Below are 22,515 nucleotides of genomic sequence, written 5' to 3'. Positions count from 1 at the left end.
TGCCCAGAGCTTTCCTTTAGGCGCCGGGAGAGGAGCCTCCGGGGCTCTCCTTTGCTCTCTGAGTCCGGTCCACCTCCTCTCACCACCTCTCCACACCTCGGTCCCAGCGACCACGGGCGTCTTTCTTTATCCGCCACTTACGCACCTGCTGCTGCTCCTGAGAAGGCAAACCCTGGGGCCACTAGGAATGGGGAAGAGGCTCTCAGAGACCCGCGCCCTCTAGCAAGGGGTCAAGGGAGACCTCGGTCCCCACCGCCGCCTTGGGGGCCTACAACGGGATCCGGAGACCCCCTGCGCCCGCCGCCCCCCTTTGCCCACTCCCTCACCGGGTCGCGCTCGCCCGCCCGCCCCCCGCCACCGTCCCGGGCACGGCTGGGGCGCCCCACGCAGCCCTGGCAGGACCCGGTGCAGGGGCGAGTGGGCCGGCGCCGTTACATAACCGACCTGATGGGCGTCCGCGCCGCGCCGGCGGAGACAGAGACGGAGGCTCGGGCGGTCGGCGGGGGGCCGGCGACTGCGGGCGCGGCGCCGCCTGCTCACCTGCCGGCCGGTGCGAGCGCGTGGGGCGGGCGCGGTGCTCGCGGGCCTGAGTGCGGGGCCGTGCGCCGCGCGCCCCGCCTCCCCGTGTCCGGTCCGTCAGGTCCGGGGTCTCTGCCTCCTGCCCGCTCCTCTCCACAACCTCCGCCGCCGGCACCGGGACAAAGCGGCTCCGGGGAGGGGCCGAGCGGTGGCTCTCGCAGGAGCCAGCGGGGATGGGCGCGCCCCCAGCTCCGACTCATCGGGCCAACCTCCAATCAGACCCCAGGAAACCGAAAGCCCCCTTCTGGCCTCTTCTCATCTCTTCCCACCCTGAGCCGGAGCCCTGCCCGGCCCCCCACCCTCCACCTCCGAGGCGCCCACTCAGCCCCTTACCTTCTCCTTTCCACGGGGCGCGGGGAGGGAGCTGCGGGGGTGGAGACCCTCTGGGGATCCAGCGCAGGAGCCTGTGCACAGAGTCCCGGCCTGGGCCAGGAGGGGCTTCCCAGGGTCCCAGCCCGGGGGAGGAGGTGGAGGGGGGGGGGGCTTGGGACTGGGACTGGGGAGGGGGCTGATTCTGAGGCGCAGGGTGACTGGGCAGAAGAAACTGGCCGAGGAGCAAACTGTGCAAAGGGCGTACTGGCCAGAGATTCTTATGAGAGGACTGAGCCAACCTCCACCCCCCCACCCCCCCCTTAACTGAGGAAACGTCCGGAAACCCCTGGAAGGTCCTGGGGTTCCTGCGTGGTGGGCGCTGGCGTCCTCTGGCCGGAGCCCCGCGCCCGCCCCGCCCGCGTGGCTGAAGGTGCCCTGCGCGGGCTTCACAGCTTTGCCAGGAGTCGCAGCCACCAGACCTGGGACAGCAGGGCTTCAAGGACTCCCATTGTGTGAGAGCCCGTGACCCGAGGAATGGGAAGCTGGTGTCATACAGTAAACGGTTGCATGTGAAACAGAATCTAGGGTAGATCTGTTGCTCCACATACTTAACCCCAGCAGAAGTCTCTGCTTTACAAAATAAAGCCATTCAGGCCCAGGGGGAAGCCTGGGGCTCATGGGGGGCACCATATGGGCAGGGCTGAGTCTCCTGGCAGGAAAATGTCCAAGATCATAATAGAGAAAGTGGGGGAAATTGAAGAAAGAAGGTGGGGGTGCAGATAAACCTGAGTGAGGAAATGAATAACAGATTTAAGTCAGTTTTGTTTTCTGTCATCTTTCTAATTGCTGCATAAACAAGGCCTTCTTTCCTTTTCTTTTTTATGCCTTTCTGTTTCAAAAAACAATATTAATATTGGATTGAAGCAACATATAAATTTCACAATTATTCTTTACTCGCTCAGACAATACATTGTTTTTCCCCAAGGTTCACAAAGAAATGCATCCTTTAAAAAAACGAAAACAAAAAGACACATAAAAGGTAGACCTTAGCTCTTCTCTCTGATTAATCTGCATTAATATAAATAAAGACAGAATTTCAGAGTTGAAAATGAACCTAGACTCCTGCTCTCCCAAACTTCTGCTGAATGTACAAATACAGAAATAGCTGCTGATTTAGATGAATTACACTAGTCCCTCCTAATCCACCATTTTGCTTTCCACCATTTCAGTTACCTATGGTCAACCACGTTCCAAAATATTAAGTGGGAAGGTCCAGAAAAAAAACAAAAAACAATTCACAAGTTTTAAAGTGTCTGCCATTCTGAATAGCTTGATGAAATCTGCTAGTGGGCTCTGTGCTGCCCAAGGATGTAAATGATCCCTTTGTCCAGTGTATCCCAGCTGTATACCCTACCCAAGGTTAGTCTTATAGTAGCCAGTGTGGTTATCAGATCGACTGTCGAGGTGCCACAGTGTTTGTGTTCAAGTAACCCTTACTCTACTTAACAATGACCACAAAGTGCAAAAATAGAGATGCTGGCAATTCAAATATGCCAAAGAGATGTAAAGCACTTTCTGTAAGTGAGAAAGTGAAAGGAAAGAAAAAAAATCTTAACACTGAGGTCCATAAGATCAACTGTAAGAACAAATCTATCCATGAAATTGCCTAATTTGTAAATTAAATTCTACCATAGGTGTGTATGTATGTATGGAAAAAAAGATAGTTTATATACGGTTCAGTATAGTGTATATAGGGTTCAGTACTGGTTTAGAGCAGGGGTGGGGAATGTCCGGCCCACGGGCCGTATAAGGCCCTCAAAATCATTTGGTCTGGCCCTGCCAAGGCATTAGGGATGAGTTAATTAAATGTTTGACCAAATGTAGCAGGCTAATTTTTAAGTTGATAATATTATATGGCCCATGAATGATGTTATAAATATCCAAATGACCCTTGGCAGAAAAAGGTTCCCCACCCCTGGTTTAGAGCATTCACTGGGGGATCTTGAAACATATCCCTGCAGATAATGAGGGACTATGGTATTTTTTTTAATACAATTGTTTGAAAGGGCATCCTTATATTGAACTCAAACCTGTCTTTTTAGGATTTCCTATCATTGATCTAGTTTAATTTCTGATTGGAGACAAAGTCCAATTTCTTTTCCAATTGATTGTCTTTCAAATATGTGATGGCCATCATGTCTCACTCACTCCAAACCCCTCCTCTGAGCAAAACATCCTCCATTCTTTAAACAAAATTTCACTCTTAGTAGTTCCTAGAATCTTCACCAACTTTAAGGCTTTTTCTTTTAATAGGATCCACTTGGTAAATATATGTTTACAAATAAAATTTTCTGGTTATAGAAGTAATATATTTATTGCAGACGTTTTGAAAAGTTAGGAAAACAGGATTCAGTGTGAGGATTAAATGTGTACTAATAAAAGGGTAATATGCAAATTAGTCAGGATGCCCTCATAGTAACAACTGAACAGCGTGGGGCGACAAGGCCGGCAGAGGGGTTAGTGAGGGATGACCAAACGACCGAACAGCAGGCTGCGTGGGGCGACCAGCCCGACTGGGGGGCAGTGAGGGGCGATCAGGCTGGCAGAGAGAGGCAGTGAGGGGTGACCAGGCCAGCAGGGGGGGCAGTTGGGGCCAACCAGGCTGGGAGGGGGGGCAATTAGGGGCAATCAGGCCAGCAGGAAGAGGCGGTTAGGGGTGATCAGGCTGGCAAGGGGCGGCAGTTTGGGGCAGGCAGGCAGGCAGGTGAGCAGTTAGGAGCCAGTGGTCCCGGATTGTGAGAGGGCAGTCGGACATCCCCCGAGGGGTCCAGGATTGGAGAGGGTACAGGCTGGGCTGAGGAGACTACCCCCACCGTGCACGAATTTTGTGCACCTGGCCTCTAGTAAAGTAATACCTGTAAAGCACTTAGCACAATGCCTGACCCACAGCAACACTGTGGCTGTTACAAAAAATTAACATGGACATGCCCTAGCAAGTACTCTTTTTTTTTCATAGATGTTACTTTTTCGAGTTTAAAGTTACCTACAAAACTGAATGAAAGGTACAGAGATCTCCCCTGCTCCCACACATGCATAGCCTCCCCCATTGTTAACAGCCTGCACCAGAGTGGCACCTATGTTACAATAGCTCATATTGTTGCATTATCAACCAAACCCCATTTTCTACATTAGGATTCACTTCGGGTGTTTACATTCTTTGTGTTTTGGCAAGTGCATACTGACATATCCACCATTACAGTCTCATAGAGGATAGTTACACTGCCCTAAAAATCCTCTGTGCTTCTGTTCATACTTGCCTCCCCACTACCCCCAGGCAACCACTGATGTTTTAATTGTTTCCATAGTTTTACCATTTCTAGAATGTCATATACTAGGAATCATACAGTATGTAACCTTTTCAGATTGGCTTCTTTCTCTTAGAAATATGCATTTAAGTTTCATGTGTTTTTATGGTTTGATGGTTCATTTATTTTTAGTGCTGAATAATATTCCATAGTCTGGATGTATCATAATTTACTTATCTATTCATCTACTGAAGGGCATTTTGGTTGCTTTCAAGTTTGGGCAATCTATAATAATAAAAGCATAATATGCTAATTAGACCGGATGTCCTTCCAGATGACCTCCAGATGAAGCCAGGGCTGTGAGGGAAGCTTGTGTCCCAGGTGCCAGAGAGAAGTTGGTGCCAGCAGCTGGGGGAAGGAAGTCCTACTCTTGCACGAATTTTGTGCATCGGGCCTCTAGTTATATATAAAGCTACTATAAACATTTTTGTGCAGGTTTTTGGTGGACATATTTTTAATTCATTTGGGTAAATATTAAGGAGAATGATTGCTGGTTTGTATTGTAAGAATGTGTTCTGTGCCTTGAATGGTACACCGAAAGATCTTGGGTTTGATTCCCAGTCAGGGCACATACGGGGGTTCGATCTCTGAGGCACATACAAGAGGCAACAGATCAATGTTTCTCTCTCACATCCATGTTCCTCTCTCTCTCTCTCTCTCTCTCTCTCTCTCTCTCTCTCTCGTCTCTCTCCCCTTCTCCCTTACCCTTTCTCTAAAATCAATTTTTATATTTGAAAAAATATGTTTTTATTGATTTCAGAGAGGAATGGAGAAGGAGAAAGAAATAGAAACATCAATGATGAGAAAGAATCATTGATCAGTTGCCTCCTGCACGTCCCCTACTGGGAATTGATTCCTGCAATCTGGGCATTTGTCCTGACCAGGAATTGAACTGTGACCTCCAGCTTCATAGGTCAACACTCAACCACTAAGCCACACCAGCTGGGCTAAAATCAATTTTTTAAAAAGAAAAAGAAAAAAAGAATATGTTTGTAAGAAACCACCAAAATGTCTTCCAAAGTGGCTATACCAGTTTGCATCCCATCAGCAATGAATGAGAGTTCTTATTGCTACACATACTCACCAGTATTTGGTGTTGTCAATGTTTTGGAATTTCGCCTTTCTAATAGGTGTGTAGTAGAATCTCATTGTTGTTTTAATTTAAATTTCCATAATCACACATGATGATGTTGAACATTTTTTTCATTTGCTTATTTGCCATCTATATATCTTCTTTGGTCAGGTGTCTGTTTTGATATTTTCCCTTTCTTAATTGGTTGTTTTCTTTTTGTGCTTATTGTTGTTTTAAGAGTTCTTTGATATTTTGAATAACAGTTCTTTATAAAATATGTACTTTGCAAATAACTACTCCAACCTGTGGCTTGACTTCTCATTCTCTTGACAGTGTCTTTCACAGAATAGAAGATTTTACTTTCATGAAGTCCAGCTTATTGATGATTTATTTCCTGGGTTGTGCCATTGGTGTCTTATTTAAAAAGCTTTATGATACCCAAAGTTATCTAGACTTTTATTCTATACTAGAGGCCCCGTGCATGAAATTCATGCACTGGTGGGGGGAGTGTCCCTCAGCCCAGCCTGCACCCTCTCCAATCTAGGATCCCTCTCACAATCCAGGACTGCTGGCTCCCAACTGCTTGCCTGCTAGCCTGCCAGCCTGATCACCTCCTAACCTCTCCCCTGCCAGCCTGATCGATGCCTAACTGCTCCCCTGGGAGCCCGATTGCCCCAACTGCCCTCCCCTGCAGGCCTCGTCACCCCCAACTGCTCTCTCCTGCCGGCCTGGTCACCCCCAACTGCCCTCCCCTGCTGGCCTGGTCCCCCCCAACTGCCCTCCCCTGCAGGCCTGGTGACCCCTAACTGCCCTCCCTTACTGGGCTGGTCCACCCCTCCCCCCGCAACTGCCCTTCCCTGCTGGCCTGATCACCCACAACTGCCCTCCCCTGCCGGTCATCTTATGACCACATGGGGCGGCCATCTTGTGCGAGGGCATGATGGTCAATTTGCATATTGCCTCTTTATTATATAGGATTATATCCTAGGAGTTTTATAGTTTTGTCTTTTGACACTTAGGTTTAGGATCCATTTTGAGTTAAGTTTTGTAAAGTGTATAACATCTGTGTTTTCATCATAGGTTTGCCTAATTCAATATTCTTGGCTTAGAGGAAAATTTAATTGATGAAGTGACCCTACAAGGATTTCAGATTTTCCAAAGATACATACTCAGGTTTTGTTTTTTTCCAAAGAGAGAACTTCAGACTCTTTGCTTCCTCACTAGAAGAGATTATAGGCATCTAAATTTGTGAGGAAATTTGGACATTACATATCACTACTAGTAAAACAAAACATCAATATTAAATATACTTTTAAGTGGTTATATAAGTTAATGTATCTTCATAATAACTTATGAGCTAGGTCAACTATTATTTTCATTTTACAGATGAGGAAACCAAAGCACAGATAGATTATCTAGCCCCAGTAAGTTGAGCCAGAGTGGAACCTAAATAGCCTGGTTTAAGACCTGTTGGGGTCTTTCATGTAAGAAAACGTAGTCATTTTTTTATTTCTTTATTGATTAAGGTATTACATATGTGTCCTTATCCCACCATTGCCCCCCCACCCCCCACTCATGCCCTCACCCCCCTGTTGTCTGTGTCCATTGGCTAGGCTTATATGCATGCATACAAGTCCTTTGGTTGATCTCTCCCCCTTACCTCCACCCTCCCCTACCTTCCCTCTGTGGTTTGACAGTCTGATCGAGTCATTTTTAATGGCCAGTCAGAGTGAATGAGGCCTTCCTCCTCAGTGCCTGGTAGCACTATTTTACACATCCCTGAAGAATGCCTGTCACATATTGTTTGCAAATTACTTGATGGATGGCACACATAGCTTGTCCTATCTGTACTTTTAATACAGGTTTAACTGTTAATGGGGAATTTAGGCTTAGAGAAAACAGTTCAGAAGAAAATTCCAGTCCTCGCAACCTCGATTAAGTTGCTGTTCTTTATCCTGCATCAAAATGGCTTACCTGGTGCCACATTAAATATTAGAAAAGTATCTCATAGCCTGCCTAAATTTCAGGCTATTCCTTATTGATTTAGTTCAGCTGTAATGCCATGTGAGAAAGATGCATATGTTGTTTTTTACATAGCAATCCGTGCTTTACATTGGCAAATATAAAAATGGGCTAGATTTTAAATTAAAATAAGTTGGAGCAAGCCAGATTCTGGTGTGAAAGTGGAGGCTGCCATATATATCATCCTGGGTTCACAATATTTTATGTCAAGTCATGGAAATGCAAAAGACAGAAGAAACATTTCTCAAAGCATTCTAAGTTCCTTTGCTTTATTTTTCTCTTTATGGTAGAGTGGGATGGAGAGTGGTCACCAAACAGGGAGCAGAGGGAATGATCTTATGGCAATGTTCTTGGTTGCTATCAACTGCTCTAGAGACTTTGCTTGGGAGAGAAAATTTTGATCATACATACTCCCTGGGGAATTTGGGGATAAAGTCAAGATGACTGAGTATATTTTTAGTAGCTCAAGGAATCCCTGGTATCAGTGTCCTCTATCCAAAGACCATCAAGAACATGTCTGTAGTTGAACAAGTTGGGTGTATTTCTCTTTGCAATGAGAGAGAATGCACACCAGGGACCTGTGCATGGCAGTAAGAGGATATTAGAAAGAACCCATCACAGGGTTTGGACTTGTCTTAAGTGATTTGGGGGAAGGTTCAAGGAAGCAGTGCTTTGCTTCAGATTGGATGCTGTTAGAAAACGGACGTAATTCTTCACTTAGGTATATTAATAAATCGTATATGTAAGGCAGGAGGAATAAAGCAAGGCTACAGCTATAACTGGGAAAGAAGCAGCAGTCATTTCTGTTAGCCAGGATAGGGGAATGTTTGATCATTCTTGTAGGTTGGACATGTTCACATTTTTGCCTCTGTTTGATAGCAGATCTTGCTTTTGTCTTGATTTGTCATGGTCCTGGGATATTTCGTGAAACAGTTTATATTCAGTAATAGGATAACACCAATGCCAAGAGGATCATGCCCATCATGGTAGATCATAGCTGTGAGGGGCACTTTTCTCTGTCTCACTATTAAGATGTTGTCACTGTGATAGATAAGACCTCCCTTACCTTGGCAAACTCACATAGTAATCAGCCCATCAACAATCCTTAATAATTAGCAATACCAGTACCTAATAATGTCCATCACCTTTGCCGCAAAGAGAAAATAAGGAAAAGTAATATGAATACTTTAAATGGGCTTTTGAAAGTAAAAGGAGTACGTGTAAAGCTCCCAAGACAACTAGAGAAAAACAAAAGATGGGGCCTTGTGGTGGGCACTGAAAGAAAAGACAGACCCTGGCCAGTGTGGTGCAGTTGGTTGGAACATCATTCGGTACACCAGAAGGTCACAGGTTTGATTCCCTGTCAGAGCACATATCCAGGTTGCAGGTTCAGTCCCCAGTTGGGGTGCATACTGGGGCTACCAATCGCCATTTCTCTCTCTCTCTCCTTTCCTCTCTCTCTAAAATCAATAAAAACATATCCTTGGGTGAGGATTTTAAAAAAGAAAGTTCTGTGAGTATTGGAGTGAAATGGGAAGATGTTTTAGAGAGTGGCACCTGGGCTAGGCTTCAAAATGAATTGAATTTGGAGAACAAAATAAGAAGATGGTGGACCTTTTGTGTGAGGAGAACCATAATAACTCAGAAGAGGATGAGCTTTGGCCCTGCTAACCACTATAACACAGGGAAGCAGGAGGGACACAGCTGAGATAAGATCCACCCTTAGGGCTGGCCAAGCATGGAGGTGGGAAAATAGGTGAGGGCAGAGAGAGAAAGACTCGTTCTATCACTGGGACAAACCCAGTCCAAAAAACTCATATGTGGTCCCAAAATAACACCACAACAGACAAAACTAACAAAGTATATTATTACCACCAAGAAGTCTCATATAGAGAAGCTGGCTTATCTTGACAAAGAGCTTAGAGAAATAGATTCCAAGACAAGACTGAGAACCCATTGCCAGAATCCTGAGGTGAGGATGATTCTTGGTAACCAAGAGGCTCAGGAGACTCTAAGGATAGCTTGATAGTGAATTGTGTCAATGAGGCTGGAGCTCCTTATAACATCCCTTTATGTAAAGTTTGGGTCAATTCTAGAGACAAGATGGGACTGAATTTCAGGCAAGAGTCAAGAGCCCCAGGTCTGAGAAGTGAAGGACTGGAAACACTGGAGCCCAGCACAGGTCTGAAGTTGGAATCTCAACACCTCTGTTTGCTAGCTGGATGTCCTTGAATAAATAAATCACTTTACTCCTCTAAACATCTGTAAATTCAGCATCATGGTAATCATATCATACATTATTGTGAAAATTAAATATCATAATTCTTATAAAACATTTGACCCAGTGTCTGTCATCATCATCATCTGCATTATCATCGTCAAAGAGAGAAGAATGTTCTAAGAAAGAGGTCAACAAATCCTGTTCTCACATATTTTTCTAAAAAAAAGGTTGATTGAAACACAGCTCATTCATCTATGGATTGTCTATGGGCTGCTTCTCCTACAACAGCAGTTGGTAGTTCCAATAGACCTTGAGACCTGCACAGCTGAAAATGCTATTTGTCTTTTTACATAAAAAGTTTGCTGACTTCTGCTCTAAGGCAAGAAAAGTCAAATGACTGTGGCTATATAAGACTCCCATGTCAACCAAGCACAAGATGACATAGGAAGTAGCAAGAAAAATTTGAGCAGGTAAGTTGAAGTGAATAGTCTTAAAGTGGCTCAAAAATTAGAAATGATCCAGAATACTTTTTAACAAGGGCATATAGGATCTGACAGCCTCCCATTTACCTGCCTTTTATCTTGAATAATAATTCGACTTTGAATGCCATCTAAGGTTATGGTCTTGCCCCATTTCCAGTGGTCCACCCTGTTCAGCAAGACAAATGATGAAACTGAGACATCCTAGGAATGAGCTTTCCTAGCACCATGGGACTCTGGACTCCATTATTCAAACAAAAGGTTGGTCATCAATGCATCCTTTGGATTAAGTTATGACCAAAAGGGGGATGTGTGGATGAAAGGGGCCACATGCTAACCTGACAAGTTCAGGGAAGGCTTGCATGGCGGTCTTGCAAACTTAAAGACTTAAAGTAACTACAAAGGATGGTCTGAAACTAAAACTTTAAAAGCAGTTATGGTGGGTAGTCACATCCTAGACCAGTATCTTCCCTGACAAGGTCAATCTTTACCTTAACTGAGCCTATGTCTTTTTGCATCTACAATAACATATCCTTGAAATGTCAGGGTAACTTGTAACTTCCCTTTTTCCAGACCCCTCAGGGTACAACCAAATGCCCTGGGCGCTAGGACAGATACCACAAATTCCCTCACTGTTATTGTTAAAATGTTAATTGTTGGCTGTTAACTATCCTGTACCCACCTAAGTAAAAGAAGTATGTGTCTATCATTTTACTCTTTATCTAATCCCAGAGGTCCCCCTCCCCTTTTGCTTTCTCCTGTCTCTCTAATCTATCACCAATGGATTTCATGTAACCCACCTACATCTCCTCCTTTGATTGTAATGTATAAAAATAGGTGAAAAACTGCCATTCTCAGAGCATTATCCCAATCCCTTGAGATTCTGCTTCCCAGCAATTGTCGACAGTTTGGCTCAAATAAACTCACAAAAATTCTTAAACAAAAAGAAGAAGAAGAATTTTTTAAAAGATGCTATATTCCAACCATCTCAAATCAGTGGACCTAACTCTCTCTCTAGGACCAGCTACATAATTTGAAGAAAGGGCAGTACAAAATAAAAATACTGGGTCCTTGATCAAAAAGTATTAAGAATTTCAAGATGATGCCAGCAGACCATGAAGCCAAGCACAGGGACCTTCTGCACAGGTTGTGGCTGTCTCCGGAGTATGTAAAGTTGTCCAGGTCAAGTGTTGGTAAGGTGACATGTACAGGAACAGCCACAGGGCAGCTAAGCTGATCTGTGTATTTCCTTCACAGAAGGAAGAATGTGCAAGGCACTGCAATATGGGAACTGTCTGTTAAATAAAAACTCATAGATTACTTGGTTTGTCCAAAAGTAGAATAATAATCACGAAACCAAAAAAATGGCTGGGTTGTGTTTTGTTTTTAATGCTCTTGTGACAGTCTGTAGAGAAGATGGGTATATAAATAAGTCTTTTGCAGTCCATAGTGTAGAAAATATTCATAGGTAGACAGCTAGATAGATAGAATAGGATATTATAAGCTTTCCAATATTATTGTATTTTTTTTAAGTCTACGAATTAAAGGAAGATGCTTTTGCGTATCAGGAGAATGAGTATGTAGGTTCCAACAGGCCAATTCCACGTGTGATCACAAGTCCCATGGGGAGGTAAGTCCCCCCACAGGGATCTGGACAAAAGAGCACCCTCAAGGATGCCTGTGACTCATTGGTGTAGCACCAGCCTATTAGGGCCATCCAAGTTGCCAGGCATGGGTCAGATTCCTCCAGGGGTTGACAAGGTGACAGACTACTCTGATAAATTAATTTGTGCTAAGGTGATAATGGCTGATAATTCTCTGGTTACTTTCAGATAATGTCTATACTGAAATGGAGCCAGTTTCTTTGTCTGGAGGCCATAAGTCATCCTGTTCTCTGCCAGCCTGTTTCTTCTTGTCCCTGTCTTCCATGCTATCCCCTGGCAGTTTCCACTCTGCTTAGGGACAATCTCAAATTCTTCCACCAAAGATGAACTGAAAATAGTAAATATTCTAAGACAATGATTCTCAAAGAGTTGTGTGGGACCAGCAGCACTGGCATCACCCTGGAGATTGTTTAAAACGCAAATTCTCAGGCTCACGCCAGATCTGTTGACTCATAAACTCAGATTGGAACCCAGAAACCTGTGTTTTAACAAGATTTTCAGGGGATTCTGATGCTTGCTAAAGCTTGAGTCCACCGTTCTAAGCACTTAACTTGCATCAGCACATTTATTTCTTATTTTTTAAAAATATATTTTTATTGATTTCAGAGAGGAAGGGAAAGGGAAAGAGAGAGAGAAAGAAACATCAATGATGAGAATCATTGATTGGCTGCCTCCTGCATGCCCCCTACTGGGGAATGAGCCCAGTCATATGTCCTTGACCAGAATTGAACCTGGGAACCTTCATCTGCAGGTTGGCGCTCTAGCCACCAAGCAAACAGGCTAGGGTTGCATCAGCACATTTAATTTTCACAAGAGCAGGCTAAATTGGGTAAAGGTTGTCTCCATTTTACAGATGAGGGAACTGAGGCACAAAAAGTTTAAGCAACTTGATAGAGGTACTAAGGAGGTAAATGATAGAGCTGGGCTTTGAATCCAGGCAGTCTGGCTCAAGAATGTGGATGTTACCTCAGCTATCTGACATACCTCAGTGCATTACATACCTCAGCTATTTTATCTTCCAAATCAATGCTTCCCTGAAACCATTTGTGATTTGTCTCCCAAATATCACAATAGCTCCCATAGCACCTTCTTCTCTTCAGATGTTTGTGTTTTCCTGTCATTCTATCCCCATTACCCAATACCTATATTGCAGTGAGCAAAATTTGGTGTAGGATGAAAGAATAATAATTGAGCCTGGCTGGTGTGGCTCAGTTGGTTGAACATCCTCCCATGAATCAGGAGGTCACAGATCAATTCCTGGTCAGGGCACATGCTCCAGTTGTGGGCTCAATATCCAATAGGGGGTGTGCAGAAGGCAGCTGATCTATGTTTCTCTCTCATTGATGATTCTATCTCTCTCTCCCTCTCCCTTCCTGTCTCTGAAATCAATAAAAACATATTTTTTAAAAAGAATAATCTTCTGCATGCCCCCTCCTAGAGATCAAGCAGACTGTTGAAGCTCAGAAGGAAGGCAGGGGTGGGTGGATGGGAAGAGATCAACCAATGAACTTGTATGCATGTGTGCATTACCCTTGGACACAGATAATGGGGTGGTGAGGGCCTGGGGTAGGGGGATGGGAGCGGGCTGGAAGAGGTTTATGGGAGAAAAAAGGAGGACCTATGTAGTACTTTCAACAATAAAGATTTAAAAAATAATAAGTAAAAATTTAAAAAGAATAATGATTGAATGAATTGATCAGTGTGAATGAATAAATGATTTGACTCAAAAGTGACTTGACTAGAATTTTCCAGAGAGCTTTAATAACAACAACAACAAAAAAGATCAGCTTCCAGAATCCTAACTTTCACCAACTCAAACAGGGTCCCAGGAGTGAGGCCTGGGAGTCTGTATTTTAAAAAGTCAAACTTAAAATAAGACCAGGTTTCAGAAACAATTGTGCCCAATAGACTGATTCTGTTGGCACTGATGATTTCAGACAGTTTGACAAGACCAAGCTGAGAGCATGAGTGGAGAAATGGGGGTTCTTTGGACCTTTAAATCCCATCCTATAGGAGCTGCTAAGCCTGTAGCCAACGCTTCCTGGAAGAGAGTCTGAACACGCTCCAAATGTAGGCACTTTATATGATATTCCTCGAATAAGATCAATATGAGAAATGCCTGCAGTTGGTACCGCGAAGCTGTACACGGCAAGATTTTTACCCTGGAACAGGCAGTCCTCGGCGTGTATATATAACTGGGTCATATTCCAAAAATGTATTTGTAAGTTGAGTTGTTTGGAACTCAGAAAACACTTTCCCACAGAAGTAATATTAGAAAAGAGGGTTCCATTCCTCTGCCAAAACACAAAACCTGATTTAGAACACTCTGTCTCTGAAATAGCAATTCAGATAGACTAAGGGGACATCCATGGGAAATGTGACTGGGCCCTACCCAACTTGGAACTGGGGATTCTGGGAACACAGTGACTCTGGGTAAGACAGGCTGCGACAGCATCATAGGTTGGTTCTCCTCCCTCCCTCAACCCTCTCCCCCCCCTCCACACACACGCACAATTTAGTGACTACTAATCACATGATAGAAAGACAAAGTTATCACTCTAGGAATACTACTTGGGATTCAATGACACCTTTCCTCCCTTCACCTGTGCAGTCAGGAGCTGTCCCGGACCTCAGGGCTCCGCAGTCAGGTAGGGACAATCAGCAGTACTTGTACCTTTACCTCTGATAGCCTCTCACCTGGATTTTAGAAATATTACATAGCCTATATAATTCCAATGTCACAGCAACTGCAACTGCCTTCCCTAGTATGCCTAGAATAATGGTTTGGAATAAGAGCCATAAACAAAATTGCTGCTCAAAAGTGTAAAAAAGGATTAAATTTCTATTTTTCCTTTGGCCATGAATTAATTTGCAGTATGACATCAGGATAGATTCTCTGAGCCTCAGTTTCCTCGTTTGTAAAGCGCTGGGGGAGGAGAATGGTTTATAAAATCTATGTTCTTTATAGATCTAATATTCTAGAATTCAATAAAAATGGTTCCCTCTACTTCCTTGTAAATAGATTTGCCAGTCTCCCAGCTGTTCTACCTTTTCCATACTTGGCAGTGAAACACTGAAAACTCATCTCATCTCAGGCCCAAAGGTGCACCAAGAAGAACCAAGGATGACAAGCTATGGTTTCTTTTCAATCTCATTCAGTTAAATTTATTTCACTTAATTCTTACTTGCCCACAGCCAAACTTTATTTGGGCAATAGCTCACTGAGTTTAAGCCCTGTACTCATGGAGGCATTGAGACATTGCTCAGCACTCAGCAAGTTAAGGATCAAAGTGGCAAAATGATGATGTTGATGATGATGATGATGATAGTGGTAATTATTAGAATTTTGACATGGAAGGAAAAATCAGAAAAATATAATAATTTAAAGTAATTTGAAGTTATTTAAGAGAAAAACCTTTAAAATGAATCAACACAATCTTAACATGCACCAACAGGGACTTGTATTTAACACAGAGCAAAATATATTGTTTCTTTTATAGATGCCCCTACCTAAAGGTCATGCTATCTACAGTAAAAGGGAGGAGATGTGGTTATTAATAACCAGTTATGGTTTGGGATTGGTGATCCCTGATGGACATTAAGCCAGGTAGTCCATTAATAGCTGTTAGGGTCATGTGTCCCTATCTCCTGGGGATGCGCCTCGAGTTGGCATTAGGAACTTCAAGAAGATCCACTTAGCATCCTCTGCCTACCATGTGTCCAGTTCAATGACCTGGACCAAAAACAGAAACTTTTACTTTCAGTCCCTTAGGGGGAAAAAAAAGCCATATTAAAACAAACAAAACCAAAAATTTTCACAAATAATCCTCTCTAATAAAATGGTAATATGCAAATTAACCATCACTCCGCTACATAAGCCACGCCCACCAGCCAATCAGGGCAAGTATGCAAATTAACCCCAATCCAAGATGGCTACAGCCATAGAGAGCAAGGTTTCCCAGGTAACAGAGGAAGCCAAGCTTTCCATAGCCGTTGCAGGCCTAAGCCTCTACTCAAGCTACAAAGTTTCAATTATAGAAGGTAAACAAATTCAAACAAATGGTGGCAGAATGGAGCTTGAGAGAGCAGGCCAGGGTTGCCGGCGGCAACAGGGGAAGCAAAGCTTTCCGCACACCCTGGCTGGGCTCACCCGCTTAAGGCTACAAAGTTGCAATTGTAGAAGGTGAATTAACTGCCACAGAAATGGCTGCCGGAGCCCCAGGCTTGGCTCTGCTCCAGGCTACAAAGTTTCAATTGTAGAAGGAAAATAAATTCCAGATACCAGGGCCTCTGCTTGGGTTGCCAGGGGGCGTGGCCGGCCTGCAAACCACCACAGGCCCCTCGCTCAGGCCGCCCCACACCCCAAGGGAACCCCCACCCTTATCTGTGACACCCTTCAGGGCAAACCAGCTGGCCCCCACCCGTGCACCAGGCCTCTATCCTATCTAATAAAAGATCAATATACAGATTGATCATCACTGCAACACACAATATAGCTGCCCCCATGTGGTCAAAGATCCTGCCCCCATGTGGACACAAGATGGCCACCACAAGATGGCCAGCAGGAGAGGGCAGTTGGGAGGCACCCGGCCTGCAAGGGAGGGCAGTTGTGAGGGACCAGGCTTGCAAGGGAGGGCAGTTGGAGGTGATCAACCCTGCAGGAGAGGGCAGTTAGGGGTGACCAGGCTGGCAGAGGAGGGAAGTTGGGGGCAAACAGGCTGGCAGGGGAGCAGTTAAGCATCAACCAGGCTGGCAGCGGAGTGGTTAGGGGGTGATCAGGCTGGCAGGCAGAAGTGGTTAGGGGCAATCAGGAAGACAGGCAGGCAAGCAGTTGGGAGCCAGCAGTCCTGGATTGTGAGAGGGATGTCCGACTGCCCGTTTAGGCCCGATCCCACTGGCATCGGGCCTAAACGGGCAGTCGGACATCCCTCCAGGAGTCCCAGATTGGAGAGGATACAGGCTGGGCTGAGGGACACCCCCCCGCCGTGCACGAATTTCGTGAACCGGGCTTCTAGTAAGCAATAAAAATTCTCATACCTCAATATCTTCCTAACCAGCTTGCATAAGAATACTAGGGAATTGTTTGGGGTAGTGAGAAAAGAAAGTCTAATTCTAGAACCTCTGGAATTTCATTGGTCTGAGGACCAATTATTTCATATGAATAATAATGTCTTACTGATCTACTTGCTGTGTGCAGACACTATGCTGAGTGTTTTATATGCATGTTTTAATTCAACCCTTAAGACAAGCTAGTGAAGTATGTATTGTTTCCACTTTTATAGTATTCATAAAAGAAAAAATATCAGGAGAGGATGGGCAAATGGTCCAGAAAAAGACAGGACTGCATGTGTCCCCAATCCCAGGCATACTAATAGCCCAATGTGCCTGTAATTGCCTCAGATTAGAATCCTTGTTCCACCACAACCTATATCTTCAAGGAAGTTACTCTGTTTTCTTATCGTAAAATGGGAATGATAATAATGCCTACCTTTCAGATTTGTGACAGGTTTCCAATGACCCCTTACACATAACCGACTTAGAACAGTACCTGTCAGATGGTAATATTCAATGACTGTCAGGCAGTGCTTTTACCTGGTCCAGCAACTCCCCATGCTCCGACACACCAGAAGCATGCCTATGTCTGCACAGATTTCAAGGATCATATGTAGGCCAAGGATCAAAAATCCGCGACACTAAAAACACTTCATTCTTATTCCCTAAGTATAGGCCTTGATTCTCAAAGTATAGTCCCTGGACCAGTAGCATCAGCGTCATCTGGGAGCTTGTTAGAAATGCAGAGGGTCAGGCCCCGCCCAGACCTTCGGAATCAGCTTGGCCATTTTAACAAGACCCCCAGGCAATTTGTATATGCATTGAATTTGAGAAGCTCTGCTCTCAAACACACACACACAGAGTAGCAATTCTCTCTGGCCCTTTGACATACATGCCCGGAGGCTTCTTAGCCCTCATATTTCAGAACAGCCCAACAGCAGTGTCCACAACATTCTAGGCTGCTGGGCCTTTCTCTGCCTTTCCCATTTTGCTTTTGTTAGTTCAGAATGTCCCTCCTTATCGTCTACCTGCTGAAAACCATTATTCAAGACTCAAGCATCATGGAGACTATTCCTATCTGCCCTACTGTTTCTAGAGGGAATTAATCACTTCCACCTTTGTTTTGCCATTGAAGTTCAGACCAACGCTGCTCAAACTCCTTTGGTAGGAAGGATATTTTATAAAGACGTGAATACGCGCGCGCGCGCACACACACACACACACACACACACACACCCTGTATATTGCTGAAATGAAAGCTTCATGAAAGAATACTTTCATTTACAATGGACTCATATTTTTTCAACATTACTGTGTTCTATTTCAAGTATTAGTGTGCTATATGGGTCATAACTGACAATTTGTAAAAATGTGTACATTTCTTTCAGAGGGACCACAACATTAGATCCATGATTTAGTTTCATGTCTACCACCAATTATAGGTGGAAAAGCCATGGTCCAAGACTGACACATATAAGGACTCAGCATTTTGCTGAATAACAAATGGAGCTTGTTTTCTTGGCCTGACACTACTCCACCCTTATCTCCTCACTGCCATAATTAATGAAAAATTAATATGAGGGATTTATTATGTAATAATTTATCAACTACTAGCCAAAAGTATAAACCAATACACTGAGTCTCTATGCTCCCCATAGGAATTTTAAAATGAAAAGTGGTTCTACAGAGTATTGTGTTGAATAAGAGGAAAGAGAAAAACTGTGAATTTAAAGAATAGTTTAGTTTTGCATATTTTTGGATCTTTTGTTGTTGCTGTTCATGCTGATATTTTCTTAGTCTTCCCATTGTACATGAAATGGAGCTCGCGTTGCTGTAACTAAGAGCATTTAGAACACCCCGCGCCAGGGAGACGCCAGCCTGCCATCCGAACCTTTCCAGGGTTCTGTGCCAGTTCACCTCCATTTTCTCTTTCAACACCTCTGCTCTTCCAGCATGAGATCTCTTATGAGGAAAATGATGACCAACCACATTCATTTATCATTTATATCCCCGGCTTGGGCAAGACACTCTAGTACATAGGCAGGGCTGGAGTTTGACCTTCAGGAAGGTGTCAAGACCTTCAGTTCTGCTTTTGCAAATCAGATGACCCCTGCATGCTGCCCTCTTTCATTCATAAGGAGTGGGTAGAACACGCAAAGACCCGGGCAATACATTTGGAAGGACTAGCAATGTTTTCAGTCTTACCTGTCACCACAGCACAGCGATAAAACAAGCCACCTAATAATTCTTTCACACCTTTGCAGCTTATTCTCAAATATTGCATTTATACATGACATTTGAGAGTTTGACTGTCTGGGTTTTAATCATGGCTCTGAGTAGCTAAGTGACATGCATGCCCCCTGCCAAATAGAGATAATAATAATACTTGCCTTGTAGAGTTTTTTTATGGGGAAAAATGAAGTAGTACATATAAACCACTTAGAATTGTGCCTGGCACATAGTAAGAGTTTAGTAAATGCTGGCTATTTTCAAGATTATTACTATCCACAGAAACTGTACATACACATGGTATTCCTTTTCTACCACATTTACTGGTAGACACTTAAAGTAATGGAAAAAAAATTTTCAAATTAAATGCTATACATGCTAAGTGCAGTGTGGTATCCTGGATTGGATCCTGGAGCAAAAAAGGATGTTAGTGGAAAAACTGGTGCCATCTGAATAAAGTCTGCAGCTTAGTTAATTTAGTACCAAAGCGAATGTCTTAGTTTTGAGCAGTGTACAAAGGTTATGTAAAATGTTGACACTAGGAAAACCGAGTGAAGACTGTACAGGAACTCTCTGTACTGTCTTTGCAACTTTTCAGTAAATCTAAAATTATTCCAAAATAAAAAGTTCATTTTTAAAAATGCCACACATAGTTGCTGAGTATGCAGTAATGACAAAGTTGTGCTAGGCACCGTGGAAAATCAAGAGATAAGGAAAATATGACTGTCTCCCAAAATATGACTGTCTCACTCTGAGAACAGGACGGCAATGAGCTTACTATCAACTGGCCAGAATATAATAAATGTCTTAACGAAAGTGGAAATAAACTCTCGTCAGCCTGATATTAAGGACCAGCTTCATAAAGACCCTTGTTCTCCAGGATGAAATGTGCAGGTAATAAACTGACACAGCTTCACAGTTCGTGCCTCTTCGAGTGGCTACTCAGCCTGGTTGGTATTAAAGAGGCGGGATGCCTCTGTGATAGAGGTGCTGCCTGATACCTGATTAATGCAGATATAAATTCTATTAATTTATTCATTTTTTAAAAATTCTCACCTGAGGATATTTTTCCATTGATTTTTTTTTTTTTTTGAGAGAATGGAAGGGAGTGGGAGAGACAAAGAGAAACATCAATGTGAGAGAGACACATCGATTGGTTGCCTCCTGACCAGGGCTGGGACCAAGCCTGCAACTGTGGTACAAGCCCTTGACCAGAATCAAACCTGAGACCCTTCAGTCCTCAGGCTGACGCTCTAACCACTGAACAGAACTGGCTAGGGCTAATTTATTAATATTTATAGGTTGTGGAGTGCAGGAGAAAGGGCATGAACCTCATAAGCAAAACTGAGATCAAACCTAGTTTCTCACTAACTTGGGCAAGTTCATTGAACCTCATTTTCCATTGCAAAATGGGGGGGAAATATTGAAGTTGCTGGCTGTTATAATAATGAAATGATCAAACAAGATAATGTCATAAGGACCCCTGGCCTACAATAGGCAGGTTTTATTATTATTGCTATCATTAGAAATTATCTGCTATGCATGTGCCCTGGCAATTGTACTCAAGTACTTATTCAACTGTTAAGTATTTGTTTCACTTGTCTAAGACCTTACTTCAGAGAGTCTAGGACTGATTTGCCAAAGGAGAGCATGGCAGACCCCACTGGGGGAAGCTGACAAAGATTAAGGGTTAATTGCATAGGCTTTAGAGCCAATTGGCCTGGATTTAAATCCTGGCCTTTCTACTTACCAGCTTGCTACGTTCCCGGATTGTGAGAGGGATGTCTGACTGCCAGGGATCCCTGTGGGATTGGGCCTAAACTGGCAGTCAGACATCCCCTGAGGGGTCCCAGATTGGAGAAGGTGCAGGCCAGGTTGAGGGACACCCCCTACCCCCCCGTGCATGAATTTCATGTACCGGGCCTCTAGTCAATAAATAATAACTATCACTATTTGCTATTTTTATTATTGAATAACCATTTCCTCTTTTTTCTAGATGTTCAACATTCCCTTTTTTTTCAGATATGGGATGCAGGGTGCTCAGGGAATGGGGGACTCTTTCCTCCAGCACCAGGGATGACCAATGCTCAGTATAAACTACCATAATAATCCCTTCTGTGCCCATTTAGGTGTGGGTATGTGGTTGAAGTCTGGGCAATGGAAACTAAAGGAGAATATGCTGGTGGCTTCTAGGGAATCCTTTCTGTGTTTAAGGCTGCCATGAAGGGATGTGATGCAGCCATCAGGAGACCTGTGGAGAGGCTGCCTCAGAGCCCAGCCATCAATGAGCTGCTGCCCCATCTCCCTTTGGACATCTTGTTATGTGAGATGATAAGTGTCTGGATTCTTTCACTTTTAGTAGGTTTTCTTTTACTTGCAGCCAAAAGCAACCTAACTAATATTGGAGGTCACCAGGAGTGAGAGGCAAGTGTCACCATTCCCAGTATTGTGGTTGAGGAAACTAAGTTTCAGAGAGATGAAAGTAACTTTCTGCAGTGTTACACACCTGGTAAAGAGCAGAGAGTCAGAAGGGAGTGAATGCAGATTTTTATCTCTTTCCACTGAACTTTGTCTGGGTCCATTATTTATTCAAAAAATATTTATTGGTTCTAGAAGACACTCTCCTCGACCCCGTGACATCTTCTGGCTTCAGGGCTTGGGCGGAGCTCCCAAAGGGCAGAGCGGGTGAGTGCAAGAGCAGAGGCTGCCTCTGCTATGTGTGTATGTGTAGGCCTTCACAACATGTTCAGGGAACTGTCTGCTGAGAGGGAACCGACAGACAAGTCTTTGATAAGATAAAATATTTCCAAGAGGTCTGAGTTGAGAATTTTGTTTCCCACATATTTGAAAAACCAGCTGTTTAGTAATTAATTATTAAAACTAATACCAGTCTGACGAGATACTTGATTTGATGCCAACATGCCTTTGGAACATAAACAGACAGGATCAGATAGGAACGAACCAGAGTCACCAAGGGTAAGCTCTTTTTTTCCTTCCTCAGTTTGGAGTGTTTCCTTGTATCTATGTTTAAGAATAACTTAGATCCTCCAGCCTACTTATAGCTTTTCATCTTATTTACTCATTCTTTTATTTACATTATTATTAATCCTCTAAACTGTTTTGTCAGGATTAGCATCGTTATTTTCAAAACTGTGGCGGAGGAAACAACGTTTCAGAGAAGTCACAGCGATTTTCCAGAGACATACAGCTGGTCAAGCCTAGATCAGGTTTCGAACCTGAGTCATTCAAACTCCAAAGGCTGCACTTGTCCCGATGGCCTCATGGTGCTCTGCATGAGTCTAGCAAAGAGAGGGAGTTGGGGAGAGGAAATCTTTGAAATCCTGGGATTGGAGTGAGAGCTCTGAGGATGGAGTGAAGATCAGGCATAGAGGTAACCCGCACAGACTCTTCGGTAGAAATGAGAAAGATGGGTGGAGGATGGGAAAGCAGTGAGTCTGAGAGGAGAAAGGGGACTGAGAGGGGCCTCCATGAGGAGCCGCAAGCTAAGGCAGGTATCCGC

The 22,515-nt window shown here is 43.9% G+C and overlaps 1 protein-coding gene across 2 annotated transcripts in view; it reads right to left on the bottom strand.

Annotated features, from left to right (window-relative positions):
* Positions 1-698, bottom strand: part of RCAN2 (regulator of calcineurin 2) — a 245,860-nt gene extending 245,162 nt beyond the window's left edge. The window contains exon 1 of one of the 2 annotated variants that reach the window (XM_079781480.1): positions 445-698. The gene's annotated coding sequence lies outside the window, so the exon portion shown is untranslated. The remainder of the gene's footprint in view (positions 1-444) is intronic. The other variant, XM_079781481.1, reaches the window with a different exon arrangement.
* Positions 699-22,515: the final 21,817 nt, after the last annotated feature.

Source organism: Cnephaeus nilssonii (assembly GCF_951640355.1).
Source record: "Cnephaeus nilssonii genome assembly, chromosome: 9".
NCBI lineage: Eukaryota > Metazoa > Chordata > Mammalia > Chiroptera > Vespertilionidae > Cnephaeus > Cnephaeus nilssonii.
This window is presented reverse-complemented; position numbering and strand designations above follow the sequence as displayed.